Raw genomic sequence first — 21,874 nt, forward strand, 5'->3', positions numbered from 1 at the left:
AACATAACAATAGGTTAAGATAACAGTAATATCTCTTAATATCTAATATGCATTATAAAAGATATTTAGTTTTTGATAAGGAACTTCATATTTAAAGTGTTTTGGCATATTGCTAACTCTTAATTGCGTTATATCTTTTGTTAGATTATTATGTTCTAACTGTGTATTATAAAATCTTTCCGCTATATTATAAATATATTCCTTAATGTATGGTATTTGTGTTTGTTCGTGTAGTTCAACAATCCGGCTATATCTATCAGCATTAAGTATCAGTCTTAAACATTTATTTTGAAAACTTTGCAAAGGTTTTAAGTTAGTTTTCGCCGTGCCGCACCATACCACCGCCGCATATGTCAGTATTGGCCTAAGTATCATTTTATATATTAATATCTTATTGCATCTGCTGACTGTAGAATCTTTAACCATTAATGGATAGTGTTGTTTCATTACCGCATATATCTTATTCAGAGTAGTCTTAATATGTATTTTGTATGTTAATTTGTAATCCAGGTTAACCCCTAAATACTTAACTGTACTTTTACAAATTGCTTCTTGATTATATATTTTAACTGGTTGTATTATTCGCGATTGGTGTTTTACAACGTGGTATGACTGTTGGCGATGTTAAAACTTTCAGACTAGCTACAGATAGGAATAACTTGAGAATTTTTAGACAACTGTTAATAAAATAGATTATTATCATCGCAATAATTTAAGCATTCATTTGTAATAAAATATCAATATTGATAAAATTTAAAATAATAAAAAAAGTGTGTGCCAACGGTACATGGTGTTCCCAAGCGGTCACCCATCTAAGTACTGACCATGCCCAACGTTGCTTAACTTCAGTGATCGGACGAGAACTGGTGCTTTACAACGTGGTATGACTGTTGGCGATGTTAAAACTTTCAGACTAGCTATAGATAGGAATCATTTAAGAACTTTTAGACAACTGTAAATAAAATAGATTATTATCATCGCAATAATTTAAGCATTCATTTGTAATAAAATATAAATATTGATAAAATACAAATTAGCAAAAAAATTAAGTGCCAACGTTACATGGTGTTCCCAAGCGGTCACCCATCTAAGTACTACTGACCATGCCCAACATTGCTTAACTTCAGTGATCGGACGAGAACTTTTATATATATATATATATATATATATATATATATATATATTTATTTCATACTTTACAATGTGAATTATCACATATTTGCTTAACTCTATAGTTCCTGCCTAATTCAGGCTTAACCTATCTCATCAAGTACATATAACTTATAGTAACTATAAATTTTTTAACATTTCCGGTATTATTTTGTCTTGTCCTTGCTTACTTTTTTATTCTGTGTTACATATCGTAGGAAAAATATAAAATAACAAAAAACCTACATATCAAAGAAATGAAAGAAATAAATAAAATTAGTTAATTAAACATAACAATAGGTTAAGATAACAGTAATATCTCTTAATATCTAATATGCATTATAAAAGATATTTAGTTTTTGATAAGGAACTTCATATTTAAAGTGTTTTGGCATATTGCTAACTCTTAATTGCGTTATATCTTTTGTTAGATTATTATGTTCTAACTGTGTATTATAAAATCTTTCCGCTATATTATAAATATATTCCTTAATGTATGGTATTTGTGTTTGTTCGTGTAGTTCAACAATCCGGCTATATCTATCAGCATTAAGTATCAGTCTTAAACATTTATTTTGAAAACTTTGCAAAGGTTTTAAGTTAGTTTTCGCCGTGCCGCACCATACCACCGCCGCATATGTCAGTATTGGCCTAAGTATCATTTTATATATTAATATCTTATTGCATCTGCTGACTGTAGAATCTTTAACCATTAATGGATAGAGTTGTTTCATTACCGCATATATCTTATTCAGAGTAGTCTTAATATGTATTTTGTATGTTAATTTGTAATCCAGGTTAACCCCTAAATACTTAACTGTACTTTTACAAATTGCTTCTTGATTATATATTTTAACTGGATGTATTATTCGCGATTGGTGTTTTACAACGTGGTATGACTGTTGGCGATGTTAAAACTTTCAGACTAGCTACAGATAGGAATAACTTGAGAATTTTTAGACAACTGTTAATAAAATAGATTATTATCATCGCAATAATTTAAGCATTCATTTGTAATAAAATATCAATATTGATAAAATTTAAAATAATAAAAAAAGTGTGTGCCAACGGTACATGGTGTTCCCAAGCGGTCACCCATCTAAGTACTGACCATGCCCAACGTTGCTTAACTTCAGTGATCGGACGAGAACTGGTGCTTTACAACGTGGTATGACTGTTGGCGATATTAAAACTTTCAGACTAGCTATAGATAGGAATCATTTAAGAACTTTTAGACAACTGTAAATAAAATAGATTATTATCATCGCAATAATTTAAGCATTCATTTGTAATAAAATATAAATATTGATAAAATACAAATTAGCAAAAAAATTAAGTGCCAACGTTACATGGTGTTCCCAAGCGGTCACCCATCTAAGTACTGACCATGCCCAACGTTGCTTAACTTCAGTGATCGAGAATTTTTAGACAACTGTAAATAAAATAGATTATTATCATCGCAATAATTTAAGCATTCATTTTTAATAAAATATTAATATTGATAAAATTCAAATTAGCAAAAAAATTAAGTGCCAACGTTACATGGTGTTCCCAAGCGGTCACCCATCTAAGTACTACTGACCATGCCCAACGTTGCTTAACTTCAGTGATCGAGAATTTTTAGACAACTGTAAATAAAATAGATTATTATCATCGCAATAATTTAAGCATTCATTTGTAATAAAATATCAATATTGATAAAATCCAAATTAGCAAAAAAATTAAGTGCCAACGTTACATGGTGTTCCCAAGCGGTCACCCATCTAAGTACTACTGACCATGCCCAACATTGCTTAACTTCAGTGATCGGACGAGAACTTTTATATATATATATATATATATATATATATATATATATATATATATATATATATATTTATTTCATACTTTACAATGTGAATTATCACATATTTGCTTAACTCTATAGTTCCTGCCTAATTCAGGCTTAACCTATCTCATCAAGTACATATAATTTATAGTAACTATAAATTTTTTAACATTTCCGGTATTATTTTGTCTTGTCCTTGCTTACTTTTTTATTCTGTGTTGCATATCGTAGGAAAAATATAAAATAACAAAAAACCTACATATCAAAGAAATGAAAGAAATAAATAAAATTAATTAATTAATTAATTAATTAATTAAACATAACAATAGGTTAAGATAACAGTAATATCTCTTAATATCTAATATGCATTATAAAAGATATTTAGTTTTTGATAAGGAACTTCATATTTAAAGTGTTTTGGCATATTGCTAACTCTTAATTGCGTTATATCTTTTGTTAGATTATTATGTTCTAACTGTGTATTATAAAATCTTTCCGCTATATTATAAATATATTCCTTAATGTATGGTATTTGTGTTTGTTCGTGTAGTTCAACAATCCGGCTATATCTATCAGCATTAAGTATCAGTCTTAAACATTTATTTTGAAAACTTTGCAAAGGTTTTAAGTTAGTTTTCGCCGTGCCGCACCATACCACCGCCGCATATGTCAGTATTGGCCTAAGTATCATTTTATATATTAATATCTTATTGTATCTGCTGACTGTAGAATCTTTAACCATTAATGGATAGAGTTGGTTCATTACCGCATATATCTTATTCAGAGTAGTCTTAATATGTATTTTGTATGTTAATTTGTAATCCAGGTTAACCCCTAAATACTTAACTGTACTTTTACAAATTGCTTCTTGATTATATATTTTAACTGGTTGTATTATTCGCGATTGGTGTTTTACAACGTGGTATGACTGTTGGCGATGTTAAAACTTTCAGACTAGCTACAGATAGGAATAACTTGAGAATTTTTAGACAACTGTAAATAAAATAGATTATTATCATCGCAATAATTTAAGCATTCATTTGTAATAAAATATCAATATTGATAAAATCCAAATTAGCAAAAAAATTAAGTGCCAACGTTACATGGTGTTCCCAAGCGGTCACCCATCTAAGTACTACTGACCATGCCCAACATTGCTTAACTTCAGTGATCGGACGAGAACTTTTATATATATATATATATATATATATATATATATATATATATATATATATATATATATATTTATTTCATACTTTACAATGTGAATTATCACATATTTGCTTAACTCTATAGTTCCTGCCTAATTCAGGCTTAACCTATCTCATCAAGTACATATAACTTATAGTAACTATAAATTTTTTAACATTTCCGGTATTATTTTGTCTTGTCCTTGCTTACTTTTTTATTCTGTGTTACATATCGTAGGAAAAATATAAAATATCAAAAAACCTACATATCAAAGAAATGAAAGAAATAAATAAAATTAATTAATTAATTAATTAATTAATTAAACATAACAATAGGTTAAGATAACAGTAATATCTCTTAATATCTAATATGCATTATAAAAGATATTTAGTTTTTGATAAGGAACTTCATATTTAAAGTGTTTTGGCATATTGCTAACTCTTAATTGCGTTATATCTTTTGTTAGATTATTATGTTCTAACTGTGTATTATAAAATCTTTCCGCTATATTATAAATATATTCCTTAATGTATGGTATTTGTGTTTGTTCGTGTAGTTCAACAATCCGGCTAGTACTCTGCGTTGATACCACTGCTTCATTTATTTTGAAAACTTTGCAAAGGTTTTAAGTTAGTTTTCGCCGTGCCGCACCATACCACCGCCGCATATGTCAGTATTGGCCTAAGTATCATTTTATATATTAATATCTTATTGCATCTGCTGACTGTAGAATCTTTAACCATTAATGGATAGTGTTGTTTCATTACCGCATATATCTTATTCAGAGTAGTCTTAATATGTATTTTGTATGTTAATTTGTAATCCAGGTTAACCCCTAAATACTTAACTGTACTTTTACAAATTGCTTCTTGATTATATATTTTAACTGGTTGTATTATTCGCGATTGGTGTTTTACAACGTGGTATGACTGTTGGCGATGTTAAAACTTTCAGACTAGCTACAGATAGGAATAACTTGAGAATTTTTAGACAACTGTTAATAAAATAGATTATTATCATCGCAATAATTTAAGCATTCATTTGTAATAAAATATCAATATTGATAAAATTTAAAATAATAAAAAAAGTGTGTGCCAACGGTACATGGTGTTCCCAAGCGGTCACCCATCTAAGTACTGACCATGCCCAACGTTGCTTAACTTCAGTGATCGGACGAGAACTGGTGCTTTACAACGTGGTATGACTGTTGGCGATGTTAAAACTTTCAGACTAGCTATAGATAGGAATCATTTAAGAACTTTTAGACAACTGTAAATAAAATAGATTATTATCATCGCAATAATTTAAGCATTCATTTGTAATAAAATATAAATATTGATAAAATACAAATTAGCAAAAAAATTAAGTGCCAACGTTACATGGTGTTCCCAAGCGGTCACCCATCTAAGTACTACTGACCATGCCCAACATTGCTTAACTTCAGTGATCGGACGAGAACTTTTATATATATATATATATATTTATTTCATACTTTACAATGTGAATTATCACATATTTGCTTAACTCTATAGTTCCTGCCTAATTCAGGCTTAACCTATCTCATCAAGTACATATAACTTATAGTAACTATAAATTTTTTAACATTTCCGGTATTATTTTGTCTTGTCCTTGCTTACTTTTTTATTCTGTGTTACATATCGTAGGAAAAATATAAAATAACAAAAAACCTACATATCAAAGAAATGAAAGAAATAAATAAAATTAATTAATTAAACATAACAATAGGTTAAGATAACAGTAATATCTCTTAATATCTAATATGCATTATAAAAGATATTTAGTTTTTGATAAGGAACTTCATATTTAAAGTGTTTTGGCATATTGCTAACTCTTAATTGCGTTATATCTTTTGTTAGATTATTATGTTCTAACTGTGTATTATAAAATCTTTCCGCTATATTATAAATATATTCCTTAATGTATGGTATTTGTGTTTGTTCGTGTAGTTCAACAATCCGGCTATATCTATCAGCATTAAGTATCAGTCTTAAACATTTATTTTGAAAACTTTGCAAAGGTTTTAAGTTAGTTTTCGCCGTGCCGCACCATACCACCGCCGCATATGTCAGTATTGGCCTAAGTATCATTTTATATATTAATATCTTATTGTATCTGCTGACTGTAGAATCTTTAACCATTAATGGATAGAGTTGGTTCATTACCGCATATATCTTATTCAGAGTAGTCTTAATATGTATTTTGTATGTTAATTTGTAATCCAGGTTAACCCCTAAATACTTAACTGTACTTTTACAAATTGCTTCTTGATTATATATTTTAACTGGTTGTATTATTCGCGATTGGTGTTTTACAACGTGGTATGACTGTTGGCGATGTTAAAACTTTCAGACTAGCTACAGATAGGAATAACTTGAGAATTTTTAGACAACTGTTAATAAAATAGATTATTATCATCGCAATAATTTAAGCATTCATTTGTAATAAAATATCAATATTGATAAAATTTAAAATAATAAAAAAAGTGTGTGCCAACGGTACATGGTGTTCCCAAGCGGTCACCCATCTAAGTACTGACCATGTCCAACGTTGCTTAACTTCAGTGATCGGACGAGAACTGGTGCTTTACAACGTGGTATGACTGTTGGCGATGTTAAAACTTTCAGACTAGCTATAGATAGGAATCATTTAAGAACTTTTAGACAACTGTAAATAAAATAGATTATTATCATCGCAATAATTTAAGCATTCATTTGTAATAAAATATAAATATTGATAAAATACAAATTAGCAAAAAAATTAAGTGCCAACGTTACATGGTGTTCCCAAGCGGTCACCCATCTAAGTACTGACCATGCCCAACGTTGCTTAACTTCAGTGATCGAGAATTTTTAGACAACTGTAAATAAAATAGATTATTATCATCGCAATAATTTAAGCATTCATTTTTAATAAAATATTAATATTGATAAAATTCAAATTAGCAAAAAAATTAAGTGCCAACGTTACATGGTGTTCCCAAGCGGTCACCCATCTAAGTACTACTGACCATGCCCAACGTTGCTTAACTTCAGTGATCGAGAATTTTTAGACAACTGTAAATAAAATAGATTATTATCATCGCAATAATTTAAGCATTCATTTGTAATAAAATATCAATATTGATAAAATCCAAATTAGCAAAAAAATTAAGTGCCAACGTTACATGGTGTTCCCAAGCGGTCACCCATCTAAGTACTACTGACCATGCCCAACATTGCTTAACTTCAGTGATCGGACGAGAACTTTTATATATATATATATATATTTATTTCATACTTTACAATGTGAATTATCACATATTTGCTTAACTCTATAGTTCCTGCCTAATTCAGGCTTAACCTATCTCATCAAGTACATATAACTTATAGTAACTATAAATTTTTTAACATTTCCGGTATTATTTTGTCTTGTCCTTGCTTACTTTTTTATTCTGTGTTACATATCGTAGGAAAAATATAAAATAACAAAAAACCTACATATCAAAGAAATGAAAGAAATAAATAAAATTAATTAATTAATTAATTAATTAATTAAACATAACAATAGGTTAAGATAACAGTAATATCTCTTAATATCTAATATGCATTATAAAAGATATTTAGTTTTTGATAAGGAACTTCATATTTAAAGTGTTTTGGCATATTGCTAACTCTTAATTGCGTTATATCTTTTGTTAGATTATTATGTTCTAACTGTGTATTATAAAATCTTTCCGCTATATTATAAATATATTCCTTAATGTATGGTATTTGTGTTTGTTCGTGTAGTTCAACAATCCGGCTATATCTATCAGCATTAAGTATCAGTCTTAAACATTTATTTTGAAAACTTTGCAAAGGTTTTAAGTTAGTTTTCGCCGTGCCGCACCATACCACCGCCGCATATGTCAGTATTGGCCTAAGTATCATTTTATATATTAATATCTTATTGCATCTGCTGACTGTAGAATCTTTAACCATTAATGGATAGAGTTGTTTCATTACCGCATATATCTTATTCAGAGTAGTCTTAATATGTATTTTGTATGTTAATTTGTAATCCAGGTTAACCCCTAAATACTTAACTGTACTTTTACAAATTGCTTCTTGATTATATATTTTAACTGGTTGTATTATTCGCGATTGGTGTTTTACAACGTGGTATGACTGTTGGCGATGTTAAAACTTTCAGACTAGCTACAGATAGGAATAACTTGAGAATTTTTAGACAACTGTTAATAAAATAGATTATTATCATCGCAATAATTTAAGCATTCATTTGTAATAAAATATCAATATTGATAAAATTTAAAATAATAAAAAAAGTGTGTGCCAACGGTACATGGTGTTCCCAAGCGGTCACCCATCTAAGTACTGACCATGCCCAACGTTGCTTAACTTCAGTGATCGGACGAGAACTGGTGCTTTACAACGTGGTATGACTGTTGGCGATGTTAAAACTTTCAGACTAGCTATAGATAGGAATCATTTAAGAACTTTTAGACAACTGTAAATAAAATAGATTATTATCATCGCAATAATTTAAGCATTCATTTGTAATAAAATATAAATATTGATAAAATACAAATTAGCAAAAAAATTAAGTGCCAACGTTACATGGTGTTCCCAAGCGGTCACCCATCTAAGTACTACTGACCATGCCCAACATTGCTTAACTTCAGTGATCGGACGAGAACTTTTATATATATATATATATATATATATATATATATATATATATTTATTTCATACTTTACAATGTGAATTATCACATATTTGCTTAACTCTATAGTTCCTGCCTAATTCAGGCTTAACCTATCTCATCAAGTACATATAACTTATAGTAACTATAAATTTTTTAACATTTCCGGTATTATTTTGTCTTGTCCTTGCTTACTTTTTTATTCTGTGTTACATATCGTAGGAAAAATATAAAATAACAAAAAACCTACATATCAAAGAAATGAAAGAAATAAATAAAATTAATTAATTAAACATAACAATAGGTTAAGATAACAGTAATATCTCTTAATATCTAATATGCATTATAAAAGATATTTAGTTTTTGATAAGGAACTTCATATTTAAAGTGTTTTGGCATATTGCTAACTCTTAATTGCGTTATATCTTTTGTTAGATTATTATGTTCTAACTGTGTATTATAAAATCTTTCCGCTATATTATAAATATATTCCTTAATGTATGGTATTTGTGTTTGTTCGTGTAGTTCAACAATCCGGCTATATCTATCAGCATTAAGTATCAGTCTTAAACATTTATTTTGAAAACATTGCAAAGGTTTTAAGTTAGTTTTCGCCGTGCCGCACCATACCACCGCCGCATATGTCAGTATTGGCCTAAGTATCATTTTATATATTAATATCTTATTGCATCTGCTGACTGTAGAATCTTTAACCATTAATGGATAGAGTTGTTTCATTACCGCATATATCTTATTCAGAGTAGTCTTAATATGTATTTTGTATGTTAATTTGTAATCCAGGTTAACCCCTAAATACTTAACTGTACTTTTACAAATTGCTTCTTGATTATATATTTTAACTGGTTGTATTATTCGCGATTGGTGTTTTACAACGTGGTATGACTGTTGGCGATGTTAAAACTTTCAGACTAGCTATAGATAGGAATCATTTAAGAACTTTTAGACAACTGTTAATAAAATAGATTATTATCATCGCAATAATTTAAGCATTCATTTGTAATAAAATATAAATATTGATAAAATACAAATTAGCAAAAAAATTAAGTGCCAACGTTACATGGTGTTCCCAAGCGGTCACCCATCTAAGTACTGACCATGCCCAACGTTGCTTAACTTCAGTGATCGAGAATTTTTAGACAACTGTAAATAAAATAGATTATTATCATCGCAATAATTTAAGCATTCATTTTTAATAAAATATTAATATTGATAAAATTCAAATTAGCAAAAAAATTAAGTGCCAACGTTACATGGTGTTCCCAAGCGGTCACCCATCTAAGTACTACTGACCATGCCCAACGTTGCTTAACTTCAGTGATCGAGAATTTTTAGACAACTGTAAATAAAATAGATTATTATCATCGCAATAATTTAAGCATTCATTTGTAATAAAATATCAATATTGATAAAATCCAAATTAGCAAAAAAATTAAGTGCCAACGTTACATGGTGTTCCCAAGCGGTCACCCATCTAAGTACTACTGACCATGCCCAACATTGCTTAACTTCAGTGATCGGACGAGAACTTTTATATATATATATATATATATATATATATATTTATTTCATACTTTACAATGTGAATTATCACATATTTGCTTAACTCTATAGTTCCTGCCTAATTCAGGCTTAACCTATCTCATCAAGTACATATAATTTATAGTAACTATAAATTTTTTAACATTTCCGGTATTATTTTGTCTTGTCCTTGCTTACTTTTTTATTCTGTGTTGCATATCGTAGGAAAAATATAAAATAACAAAAAACCTACATATCAAAGAAATGAAAGAAATAAATAAAATTAATTAATTAATTAATTAATTAATTAAACATAACAATAGGTTAAGATAACAGTAATATCTCTTAATATCTAATATGCATTATAAAAGATATTTAGTTTTTGATAAGGAACTTCATATTTAAAGTGTTTTGGCATACTGCTAACTCTTAATTGCGTTATATCTTTTGTTAGATTATTATGTTCTAACTGTGTATTATAAAATCTTTCCGCTATATTATAAATATATTCCTTAATGTATGGTATTTGTGTTTGTTCGTGTAGTTCAACAATCCGGCTATATCTATCAGCATTAAGTATCAGTCTTAAACATTTATTTTGAAAACTTTGCAAAGGTTTTAAGTTAGTTTTCGCCGTGCCGCACCATACCACCGCCGCATATGTCAGTATTGGCCTAAGTATCATTTTATATATTAATATCTTATTGTATCTGCTGACTGTAGAATCTTTAACCATTAATGGATAGAGTTGGTTCATTACCGCATATATCTTATTCAGAGTAGTCTTAATATGTATTTTGTATGTTAATTTGTAATCCAGGTTAACCCCTAAATACTTACTGTACTTTTACAAATTGCTTCTTGATTATATATTTTAACTGGTTGTATTATTCGCGATTGGTGTTTTACAACGTGGTATGACTGTTGGCGATGTTAAAACTTTCAGACTAGCTACAGATAGGAATAACTTGAGAATTTTTAGACAACTGTTAATAAAATAGATTATTATCATCGCAATAATTTGAGCATTCATTTGTAATAAAATATCAATATTGATAAAATTTAAAATAATAAAAAAAGTGTGTGCCAACGGTACATGGTGTTCCCAAGCGGTCACCCATCTAAGTACTGACCATGCCCAACGTTGCTTAACTTCAGTGATCGGACGAGAACTGGTGCTTTACAACGTGGTATGACTGTTGGCGATGTTAAAACTTTCAGACTAGCTATAGATAGGAATCATTTAAGAACTTTTAGACAACTGTAAATAAAATAGATTATTATCATCGCAATAATTTAAGCATTCATTTGTAATAAAATATTAATATTGTTAAAATTCAAATTAGCAAAAAAATTAAGTGCCAACGTTACATGGTGTTCCCAAGCGGTCACCCATCTAAGTACTACTGACCATGCCCAACGTTGCTTAACTTCAGTGATCGAGAATTTTTAGACAACTGTAAATAAAATAGATTATTATCATCGCAATAATTTAAGCATTCATTTGTAATAAAATATCAATATTGATAAAATCCAAATTAGCAAAAAAATTAAGTGCCAACGTTACATGGTGTTCCCAAGCGGTCACCCATCTAAGTACTACTGACCATGCCCAACATTGCTTAACTTCAGTGATCGGACGAGAACTTTTATATATATATATATATATTTATTTCATACTTTACAATGTGAATTATCACATATTTGCTTAACTCTATAGTTCCTGCCTAATTCAGGCTTAACCTATCTCATCAAGTACATATAACTTATAGTAACTATAAATTTTTTAACATTTCCGGTATTATTTTGTCTTGTCCTTGCTTACTTTTTTATTCTGTGTTACATATCGTAGGAAAAATATAAAATAACAAAAAACCTACATATCAAAGAAATGAAAGAAATAAATAAAATTAATTAATTAATTAATTAATTAATTAAACATAACAATAGGTTAAGATAACAGTAATATCTCTTAATATCTAATATGCATTATAAAAGATATTTAGTTTTTGATAAGGAACTTCATATTTAAAGTGTTTTGGCATATTGCTAACTCTTAATTGCGTTATATCTTTTGTTAGATTATTATGTTCTAACTGTGTATTATAAAATCTTTCCGCTATATTATAAATATATTCCTTAATGTATGGTATTTGTGTTTGTTCGTGTAGTTCAACAATCCGGCTATATCTATCAGCATTAAGTATCAGTCTTAAACATTTATTTTGAAAACTTTGCAAAGGTTTTAAGTTAGTTTTCGCCGTGCCGCACCATACCACCGCCGCATATGTCAGTATTGGCCTAAGTATCATTTTATATATTAATATCTTATTGCATCTGCTGACTGTAGAATCTTTAACCATTAATGGATAGAGTTGTTTCATTACCGCATATATCTTATTCAGAGTAGTCTTAATATGTATTTTGTATGTTAATTTGTAATCCAGGTTAACCCCTAAATACTTAACTGTACTTTTACAAATTGCTTCTTGATTATATATTTTAACTGGTTGTATTATTCGCGATTGGTGTTTTACAACGTGGTATGACTGTTGGCGATGTTAAAACTTTCAGACTAGCTACAGATAGGAATAACTTGAGAATTTTTAGACAACTGTTAATAAAATAGATTATTATCATCGCAATAATTTAAGCATTCATTTGTAATAAAATATCAATATTGATAAAATTTAAAATAATAAAAAAAGTGTGTGCCAACGGTACATGGTGTTCCCAAGCGGTCACCCATCTAAGTACTGACCATGCCCAACGTTGCTTAACTTCAGTGATCGGACGAGAACTGGTGCTTTACAACGTGGTATGACTGTTGGCGATGTTAAAACTTTCAGACTAGCTATAGATAGGAATCATTTAAGAACTTTTAGACAACTGTAAATAAAATAGATTATTATCATCGCAATAATTTAAGCATTCATTTGTAATAAAATATAAATATTGATAAAATACAAATTAGCAAAAAAATTAAGTGCCAACGTTACATGGTGTTCCCAAGCGGTCACCCATCTAAGTACTGACCATGCCCAACGTTGCTTAACTTCAGTGATCGAGAATTTTTAGACAACTGTAAATAAAATAGATTATTATCATCGCAATAATTTAAGCATTCATTTGTAATAAAATATTAATATTGTTAAAATTCAAATTAGCAAAAAAATTAAGTGCCAACGTTACATGGTGTTCCCAAGCGGTCACCCATCTAAGTACTACTGACCATGCCCAACGTTGCTTAACTTCAGTGATCGAGAATTTTTAGACAACTGTAAATAAAATAGATTATTATCATCGCAATAATTTAAGCATTCATTTGTAATAAAATATCAATATTGATAAAATCCAAATTAGCAAAAAAATTAAGTGCCAACGTTACATGGTGTTCCCAAGCGGTCACCCATCTAAGTACTACTGACCATGCCCAACATTGCTTAACTTCAGTGATCGGACGAGAACTTTTATATATATATATATATATTTATTTCATACTTTACAATGTGAATTATCACATATTTGCTTAACTCTATAGTTCCTGCCTAATTCAGGCTTAACCTATCTCATCAAGTACATATAACTTATAGTAACTATAAATTTTTTAACATTTCCGGTATTATTTTGTCTTGTCCTTGCTTACTTTTTTATTCTGTGTTACATATCGTAGGAAAAATATAAAATAACAAAAAACCTACATATCAAAGAAATGAAAGAAATAAATAAAATTAATTAATTAAACATAACAATAGGTTAAGATAACAGTAATATCTCTTAATATCTAATATGCATTATAAAAGATATTTAGTTTTTGATAAGGAACTTCATATTTAAAGTGTTTTGGCATATTGCTAACTCTTAATTGCGTTATATCTTTTATTAGATTATTATGTTCTAACTGTGTATTATAAAATCTTTCCGCTATATTATAAATATATTCCTTAATGTATGGTATTTGTGTTTGTTCGTGTAGTTCAACAATCCGGCTATATCTATCAGCATTAAGTATCAGTCTTAAACATTTATTTTGAAAACTTTGCAAAGGTTTTAAGTTAGTTTTCGCCGTGCCGCACCATACCACCGCCGCATATGTCAGTATTGGCCTAAGTATCATTTTATATATTAATATCTTATTGCATCTGCTGACTGTAGAATCTTTAACCATTAATGGATAGAGTTGTTTCATTACCGCATATATCTTATTCAGAGTAGTCTTAATATGTATTTTGTATGTTAATTTGTAATCCAGGTTAACCCCTAAATACTTAACTGTACTTTTACAAATTGCTTCTTGATTATATATTTTAACTGGTTGTATTATTCGCGATTGGTGTTTTACAACGTGGTATGACTGTTGGCGATGTTAAAACTTTCAGACTAGCTACAGATAGGAATAACTTGAGAATTTTTAGACAACTGTTAATAAAATAGATTATTATCATCGCAATAATTTAAGCATTCATTTGTAATAAAATATCAATATTGATAAAATTTAAAATAATAAAAAAAGTGTGTGCCAACGGTACATGGTGTTCCCAAGCGGTCACCCATCTAAGTACTGACCATGCCCAACGTTGCTTAACTTCAGTGATCGGACGAGAACTGGTGCTTTACAACGTGGTATGACTGTTGGCGATATTAAAACTTTCAGACTAGCTATAGATAGGAATCATTTAAGAACTTTTAGACAACTGTAAATAAAATAGATTATTATCATCGCAATAATTTAAGCATTCATTTGTAATAAAATATAAATATTGATAAAATACAAATTAGCAAAAAAATTAAGTGCCAACGTTACATGGTGTTCCCAAGCGGTCACCCATCTAAGTACTGACCATGCCCAACGTTGCTTAACTTCAGTGATCGAGAATTTTTAGACAACTGTAAATAAAATAGATTATTATCATCGCAATAATTTAAGCATTCATTTTTAATAAAATATTAATATTGATAAAATTCAAATTAGCAAAAAAATTAAGTGCCAACGTTACATGGTGTTCCCAAGCGGTCACCCATCTAAGTACTACTGACCATGCCCAACGTTGCTTAACTTCAGTGATCGAGAATTTTTAGACAACTGTAAATAAAATAGATTATTATCATCGCAATAATTTAAGCATTCATTTGTAATAAAATATCAATATTGATAAAATCCAAATTAGCAAAAAAATTAAGTGCCAACGTTACATGGTGTTCCCAAGCGGTCACCCATCTAAGTACTACTGACCATGCCCAACATTGCTTAACTTCAGTGATCGGACGAGAACTTTTATATATATATATATATATTTATTTCATACTTTACAATGTGAATTATCACATATTTGCTTAACTCTATAGTTCCTGCCTAATTCAGGCTTAACCTATCTCATCAAGTACATATAATTTATAGTAACTATAAATTTTTTAACATTTCCGGTATTATTTTGTCTTGTCCTTGCTTACTTTTTTATTCTGTGTTGCATATCGTAGGAAAAATATAAAATAACAAAAAACCTACATATCAAAGAAATGAAAGAAATAAATAAAATTAATTAATTAATTAATTAATTAATTAAACATAACAATAGGTTAAGATAACAGTAATATCTCTTAATATCTAATATGCATTATAAAAGATATTTAGTTTTTGATAAGGAACTTCATATTTAAAGTGTTTTGGCATATTGCTAACTCTTAATTGCGTTATATCTTTTGTTAGATTATTATGTTCTAACTGTGTATTATAAAATCTTTCCGCTATATTATAAATATATTCCTTAATGTATGGTATTTGTGTTTGTTCGTGTAGTTCAACAATCCGGCTATATCTATCAGCATTAAGTATCAGTCTTAAACATTTATTTTGAAAACTTTGCAAAGGTTTTAAGTTAGTTTTCGCCGTGCCGCACCATACCACCGCCGCATATGTCAGTATTGGCCTAAGTATCATTTTATATATTAATATCTTATTGTATCTGCTGACTGTAGAATCTTTAACCATTAATGGATAGAGTTGGTTCATTACCGCATATATCTTATTCAGAGTAGTCTTAATATGTATTTTGTATGTTAATTTGTAATCCAGGTTAACCCCTAAATACTTAACTGTACTTTTACAAATTGCTTCTTGATTATATATTTTAACTGGTTGTATTATTCGCGATTGGTGTTTTACAACGTGGTATGACTGTTGGCGATGTTAAAACTTTCAGACTAGCTACAGATAGGAATAACTTGAGAATTTTTAGACAACTGTTAATAAAATAGATTATTATCATCGCAATAATTTAAGCATTCATTTGTAATAAAATATCAATATTGATAAAATTTAAAATAATAAAAAAAGTGTGTGCCAACGGTACATGGTGTTCCCAAGCGGTCACCCATCTAAGTACTGACCATGCCCAACGTTGCTTAACTTCAGTGATCGGACGAGAACTGGTGCTTTACAACGTGGTATGACTGTTGGCGATGTTAAAACTTTCAGACTAGCTATAGATAGGAATCATTTAAGAACTTTTAGACAACTGTAAATAAAATAGATTATTATCATCGCAATAATTTAAGCATTCATTTGTAATAAAATATAAATATTGATAAAATACAAATTAGCAAAAAAATTAAGTGCCAACGTTACATGGTGTTCCCAAGCGGTCACCCATCTAAGTACTGACCATGCCCAACGTTGCTTAACTTCAGTGATCGAGAATTTTTAGACAACTGTAAATAAAATAGATTATTATCATCGCAATAATTTAAGCATTCATTTGTAATAAAATATTAATATTGTTAAAATTCAAATTAGCAAAAAAATTAAGTGCCAACGTTACATGGTGTTCCCAAGCGGTCACCCATCTAAGTACTACTGACCATGCCCAACGTTGCTTAACTTCAGTGATCGAGAATTTTTAGACAACTGTAAATAAAATAGATTATTATCATCGCAATAATTTAAGCATTCATTTGTAATAAAATATCAATATTGATAAAATCCAAATTAGCAAAAAAATTAAGTGCCAACGTTACATGGTGTTCCCAAGCGGTCACCCATCTAAGTACTACTGACCATGCCCAACATTGCTTAACTTCAGTGATCGGACGAGAACTTTTATATATATATATATATATTTATTTCATACTTTACAATGTGAATTATCACATATTTGCTTAACTCTATAGTTCCTGCCTAATTCAGGCTTAACCTATCTCATCAAGTACATATAACTTATAGTAACTATAAATTTTTTAACATTTCCGGTATTATTTTGTCTTGTCCTTGCTTACTTTTTTATTCTGTGTTACATATCGTAGGAAAAATATAAAATAACAAAAAACCTACATATCAAAGAAATGAAAGAAATAAATAAAATTAATTAATTAATTAATTAATTAATTAAACATAACAATAGGTTAAGATAACAGTAATATCTCTTAATATCTAATATGCATTATAAAAGATATTTAGTTTTTGATAAGGAACTTCATATTTAAAGTGTTTTGGCATATTGCTAACTCTTAATTGCGTTATATCTTTTGTTAGATTATTATGTTCTAACTGTGTATTATAAAATCTTTCCGCTATATTATAAATATATTCCTTAATGTATGGTATTTGTGTTTGTTCGTGTAGTTCAACAATCCGGCTATATCTATCAGCATTAAGTATCAGTCTTAAACATTTATTTTGAAAACTTTGCAAAGGTTTTAAGTTAGTTTTCGCCGTGCCGCACCATACCACCGCCGCATATGTCAGTATTGGCCTAAGTATCATTTTATATATTAATATCTTATTGCATCTGCTGACTGTAGAATCTTTAACCATTAATGGATAGAGTTGTTTCATTACCGCATATATCTTATTCAGAGTAGTCTTAATATGTATTTTGTATGTTAATTTGTAATCCAGGTTAACCCCTAAATACTTAACTGTACTTTTACAAATTGCTTCTTGATTATATATTTTAACTGGTTGTATTATTCGCGATTGGTGTTTTACAACGTGGTATGACTGTTGGCGATGTTAAAACTTTCAGACTAGCTACAGATAGGAATAACTTGAGAATTTTTAGACAACTGTTAATAAAATAGATTATTATCATCGCAATAATTTAAGCATTCATTTGTAATAAAATATCAATATTGATAAAATTTAAAATAATAAAAAAAGTGTGTGCCAACGGTACATGGTGTTCCCAAGCGGTCACCCATCTAAGTACTGACCATGCCCAACGTTGCTTAACTTCAGTGATCGGACGAGAACTGGTGCTTTACAACGTGGTATGACTGTTGGCGATGTTAAAACTTTCAGACTAGCTATAGATAGGAATCATTTAAGAACTTTTAGACAACTGTAAATAAAATAGATTATTATCATCGCAATAATTTAAGCATTCATTTGTAATAAAATATAAATATTGATAAAATACAAATTAGCAAAAAAATTAAGTGCCAACGTTACATGGTGTTCCCAAGCGGTCACCCATCTAAGTACTACTGACCATGCCCAACATTGCTTAACTTCAGTGATCGGACGAGAACTTTTATATATATATATATATATATATATATATATATATATATATATTTATTTCATACTTTACAATGTGAATTATCACATATTTGCTTAACTCTATAGTTCCTGCCTAATTCAGGCTTAACCTATCTCATCAAGTACATATAACTTATAGTAACTATAAATTTTTTAACATTTCCGGTATTATTTTGTCTTGTCCTTGCTTACTTTTTTATTCTGTGTTACATATCGTAGGAAAAATATAAAATAACAAAAAACCTACATATCAAAGAAATGAAAGAAATAAATAAAATTAATTAATTAATTAATTAATTAATTAAACATAACAATAGGTTAAGATAACAGTAATATCTCTTAATATCTAATATGCATTATAAAAGATATTTAGTTTTTGATAAGGAACTTCATATTTAAAGTGTTTTGGCATATTGCTAACTCTTAATTGCGTTATATCTTTTGTTAGATTATTATGTTCTAACTGTGTATTATAAAATCTTTCCGCTATATTATAAATATATTCCTTAATGTATGGTATTTGTGTTTGTTCGTGTAGTTCAACAATCCGGCTATATCTATCAGCATTAAGTATCAGTCTTAAACATTTATTTTGAAAACTTTGCAAAGGTTTTAAGTTAGTTTTCGCCGTGCCGCACCATACCACCGCCGCATATGTCAGTATTGGCCTAAGTATCATTTTATATATTAATATCTTATTGCATCTGCTGACTGTAGAATCTTTAACCATTAATGGATAGAGTTGTTTCATTACCGCATATATCTTATTCAGAGTAGTCTTAATATGTATTTTGTATGTTAATTTGTAATCCAGGTTAACCCCTAAATACTTAACTGTACTTTTACAAATTGCTTCTTGATTATATATTTTAACTGGTTGTATTATTCGCGATTGGTGTTTTACAACGTGGTATGACTGTTGGCGATGTTAAAACTTTCAGACTAGCTACAGATAGGAATAACTTGAGAATTTTTAGACAACTGTTAATAAAATAGATTATTATCATCGCAATAATTTAAGCATTCATTTGTAATAAAATATCAATATTGATAAAATTTAAAATAATAAAAAAAGTGTGTGCCAACGGTACATGGTGTTCCCAAGCGGTCACCCATCTAAGTACTGACAATATCCAACGTTGCTTTATTTCAATTATCGGACGATAACTTTCTTTTTTTTTAAATTCACTGTATTTATTTCATACTTTTTAGCGTGAATAAAACATATCACATATAAACTTACATCTATAGTTTTTACCTAATTCATGCTTAACCTATCTTATCAAATACATACAATTTATAATAACAATAAATTTCTTTCCTTACCGGTGTATATTATTCTGCCTTATCTTTAACTTAGTGTCTTACTTTATGTATTACATATCGTAGGAGAAAGATTGCAACAATATAGCTATAGTAAGATATTCTTGGTGCAAGAAGTCATTATTTGAAACATTTTTTTGTCGAATATCATTAATGTGCATAATAAAGGAATAATACAAAATATAAATTTATTATATAAACATTTAAAAATTACTTCATTATAAATTACGTTTAGAAACTATTGCGCAAAACTACAAATAAACAATATATAAGATCGTAAGAACGGAAATAGTTGTAAGAGAATAATTTTAAGATATTATAAGGAAATAATGTACAGAGATGAATAAAAAACAAAAGTTTTAATAATTTTAAGAATAAATAATAAAAACTATCATAACTTCTAATATTCTTTATAATCTGTAATGCTAGAAATATCAATTGTGTTGCGCTGTGCAAAGAGCTGCAAGCGCTGCAATTCATTAAACCGAAACCAAAACCAAACTTTAATTTTGTTTCGGTCCGGACCCCTGATTTAAAATAATTTTTTTTTTTTTTTTTTTGGAGAACTTTTGAAAAAGAATATGTCAAAAATGAGATCTTCATCATTTATAAGAAAAAAATTTTTTTACATTTGAAATAATTTCTTTTTAATTAAGAATACTGACAGATAAGAGCCAAATGCGCCGGTATTGATGCGCAAACTTATTATTGTTATTAACAAATTACATTGAACGTTTTGGGCCGTTTTTTGGTCCATTCAGCATGGATCTAAATATATAAAAATTAAATTGGAATTTTAAAACTTGACATGCATAATATTTGTTGTTGAAATCAAATTTCAAATTAAAATTAAGAATAAAATAAAATGATCTCCTTTTGTTTTTTAATCATTTAGCAGTCTTGTTATGATAAAAATAAAAACTGCTCTAGCAAAAGCGCTTTCTATATAATAGAATTACACATTGGAAACAAAGGTGTTCATCTATTAATTATCGGTCTTTCTGAATTGTCGCAATGTGTCAAAAAAGCCAAACATTTGTGAAACAATCGCTGGGTAAAATGACAAAACTTGAATGACTTTGTCCATAGCTTGTTTTATAATCTGTACTTACCACAGCTCTATCGTGGACTGCGTAATAAAAAACATTAAATCTATTGAAATTATATATGAAATAATAATATATTGGATGATTGCATAAGTTCGTGCCCGATTTTCATAGATGGCATTAAGTTACTGCATGGCGGAGTTCTATTGTTTTCGTGTGGTAATTGTTGCTTACACCGAACAGATGACGTTGTCTTATGTCAATTTAGCGTCAGATATTGTTCAGATAAGTCCATTTGTGCATAAGAGAAAACATTAAAAATAGAGAACGAAAGGTGCATTTGCGGCATGTAATGCTATATGAATTTCGAAAAGGCGTGAGTGTTGGGATTGCACAAAAAAATATTCAAAGCGTTTATTTGGACCGCGCTCCTGCTCTCCGAACAGTCAAAAAGTGGTTTGGCAGATTTCGAAATGGTGATTTCAACATGGAGGATCAACCCCGCTCTGAACGGCCTTCTGGCATTGATGATGACATTGGTCATGCCTTAGTGGAAAGAAA

General features: G+C 28.9%; 10 non-coding genes across 10 annotated transcripts; all 10 read right to left on the reverse strand.

The window, feature by feature from the left end:
* Positions 1 to 775: 775 nt before the first annotated feature.
* LOC138932112 (5S ribosomal RNA) lies at positions 776 to 895 on the reverse strand. The gene has a single exon (XR_011446735.1). It is a non-coding gene; the product is annotated as a 5S ribosomal RNA (ribosomal RNA).
* A 1,316-nt stretch (positions 896 to 2,211) lies between these two features.
* LOC138932119 (5S ribosomal RNA) lies at positions 2,212 to 2,331 on the reverse strand. The gene has a single exon (XR_011446741.1). It is a non-coding gene; the product is annotated as a 5S ribosomal RNA (ribosomal RNA).
* Positions 2,332 to 5,260: 2,929 nt separating this feature from the next.
* On the reverse strand, positions 5,261 to 5,380 carry LOC138932120 (5S ribosomal RNA). Its single transcript, XR_011446742.1, has one exon. It is a non-coding gene; the product is annotated as a 5S ribosomal RNA (ribosomal RNA).
* A 1,296-nt stretch (positions 5,381 to 6,676) lies between these two features.
* On the reverse strand, positions 6,677 to 6,796 carry LOC138932117 (5S ribosomal RNA). The gene has a single exon (XR_011446740.1). It is a non-coding gene; the product is annotated as a 5S ribosomal RNA (ribosomal RNA).
* A 1,701-nt stretch (positions 6,797 to 8,497) lies between these two features.
* Positions 8,498 to 8,617, reverse strand: LOC138932121 (5S ribosomal RNA). The gene has a single exon (XR_011446743.1). It is a non-coding gene; the product is annotated as a 5S ribosomal RNA (ribosomal RNA).
* A 2,875-nt stretch (positions 8,618 to 11,492) lies between these two features.
* Positions 11,493 to 11,612, reverse strand: LOC138932124 (5S ribosomal RNA). Its single transcript, XR_011446746.1, has one exon. It is a non-coding gene; the product is annotated as a 5S ribosomal RNA (ribosomal RNA).
* A 1,508-nt stretch (positions 11,613 to 13,120) lies between these two features.
* On the reverse strand, positions 13,121 to 13,240 carry LOC138932113 (5S ribosomal RNA). Its single transcript, XR_011446736.1, has one exon. It is a non-coding gene; the product is annotated as a 5S ribosomal RNA (ribosomal RNA).
* A 1,685-nt stretch (positions 13,241 to 14,925) lies between these two features.
* On the reverse strand, positions 14,926 to 15,045 carry LOC138932114 (5S ribosomal RNA). The gene has a single exon (XR_011446737.1). It is a non-coding gene; the product is annotated as a 5S ribosomal RNA (ribosomal RNA).
* Positions 15,046 to 16,746: 1,701 nt separating this feature from the next.
* LOC138932115 (5S ribosomal RNA) lies at positions 16,747 to 16,866 on the reverse strand. The gene has a single exon (XR_011446738.1). It is a non-coding gene; the product is annotated as a 5S ribosomal RNA (ribosomal RNA).
* A 1,701-nt stretch (positions 16,867 to 18,567) lies between these two features.
* LOC138932116 (5S ribosomal RNA) lies at positions 18,568 to 18,687 on the reverse strand. Its single transcript, XR_011446739.1, has one exon. It is a non-coding gene; the product is annotated as a 5S ribosomal RNA (ribosomal RNA).
* Positions 18,688 to 21,874: the final 3,187 nt, after the last annotated feature.

The sequence above is a fragment of the Polyergus mexicanus genome, unplaced genomic scaffold (genome assembly GCF_030449975.1).
Source record: "Polyergus mexicanus isolate NDT 795.1 unplaced genomic scaffold, iyPolMexi1.0 SCAF_3, whole genome shotgun sequence".
Taxonomy (NCBI): domain Eukaryota; kingdom Metazoa; phylum Arthropoda; class Insecta; order Hymenoptera; family Formicidae; genus Polyergus; species Polyergus mexicanus.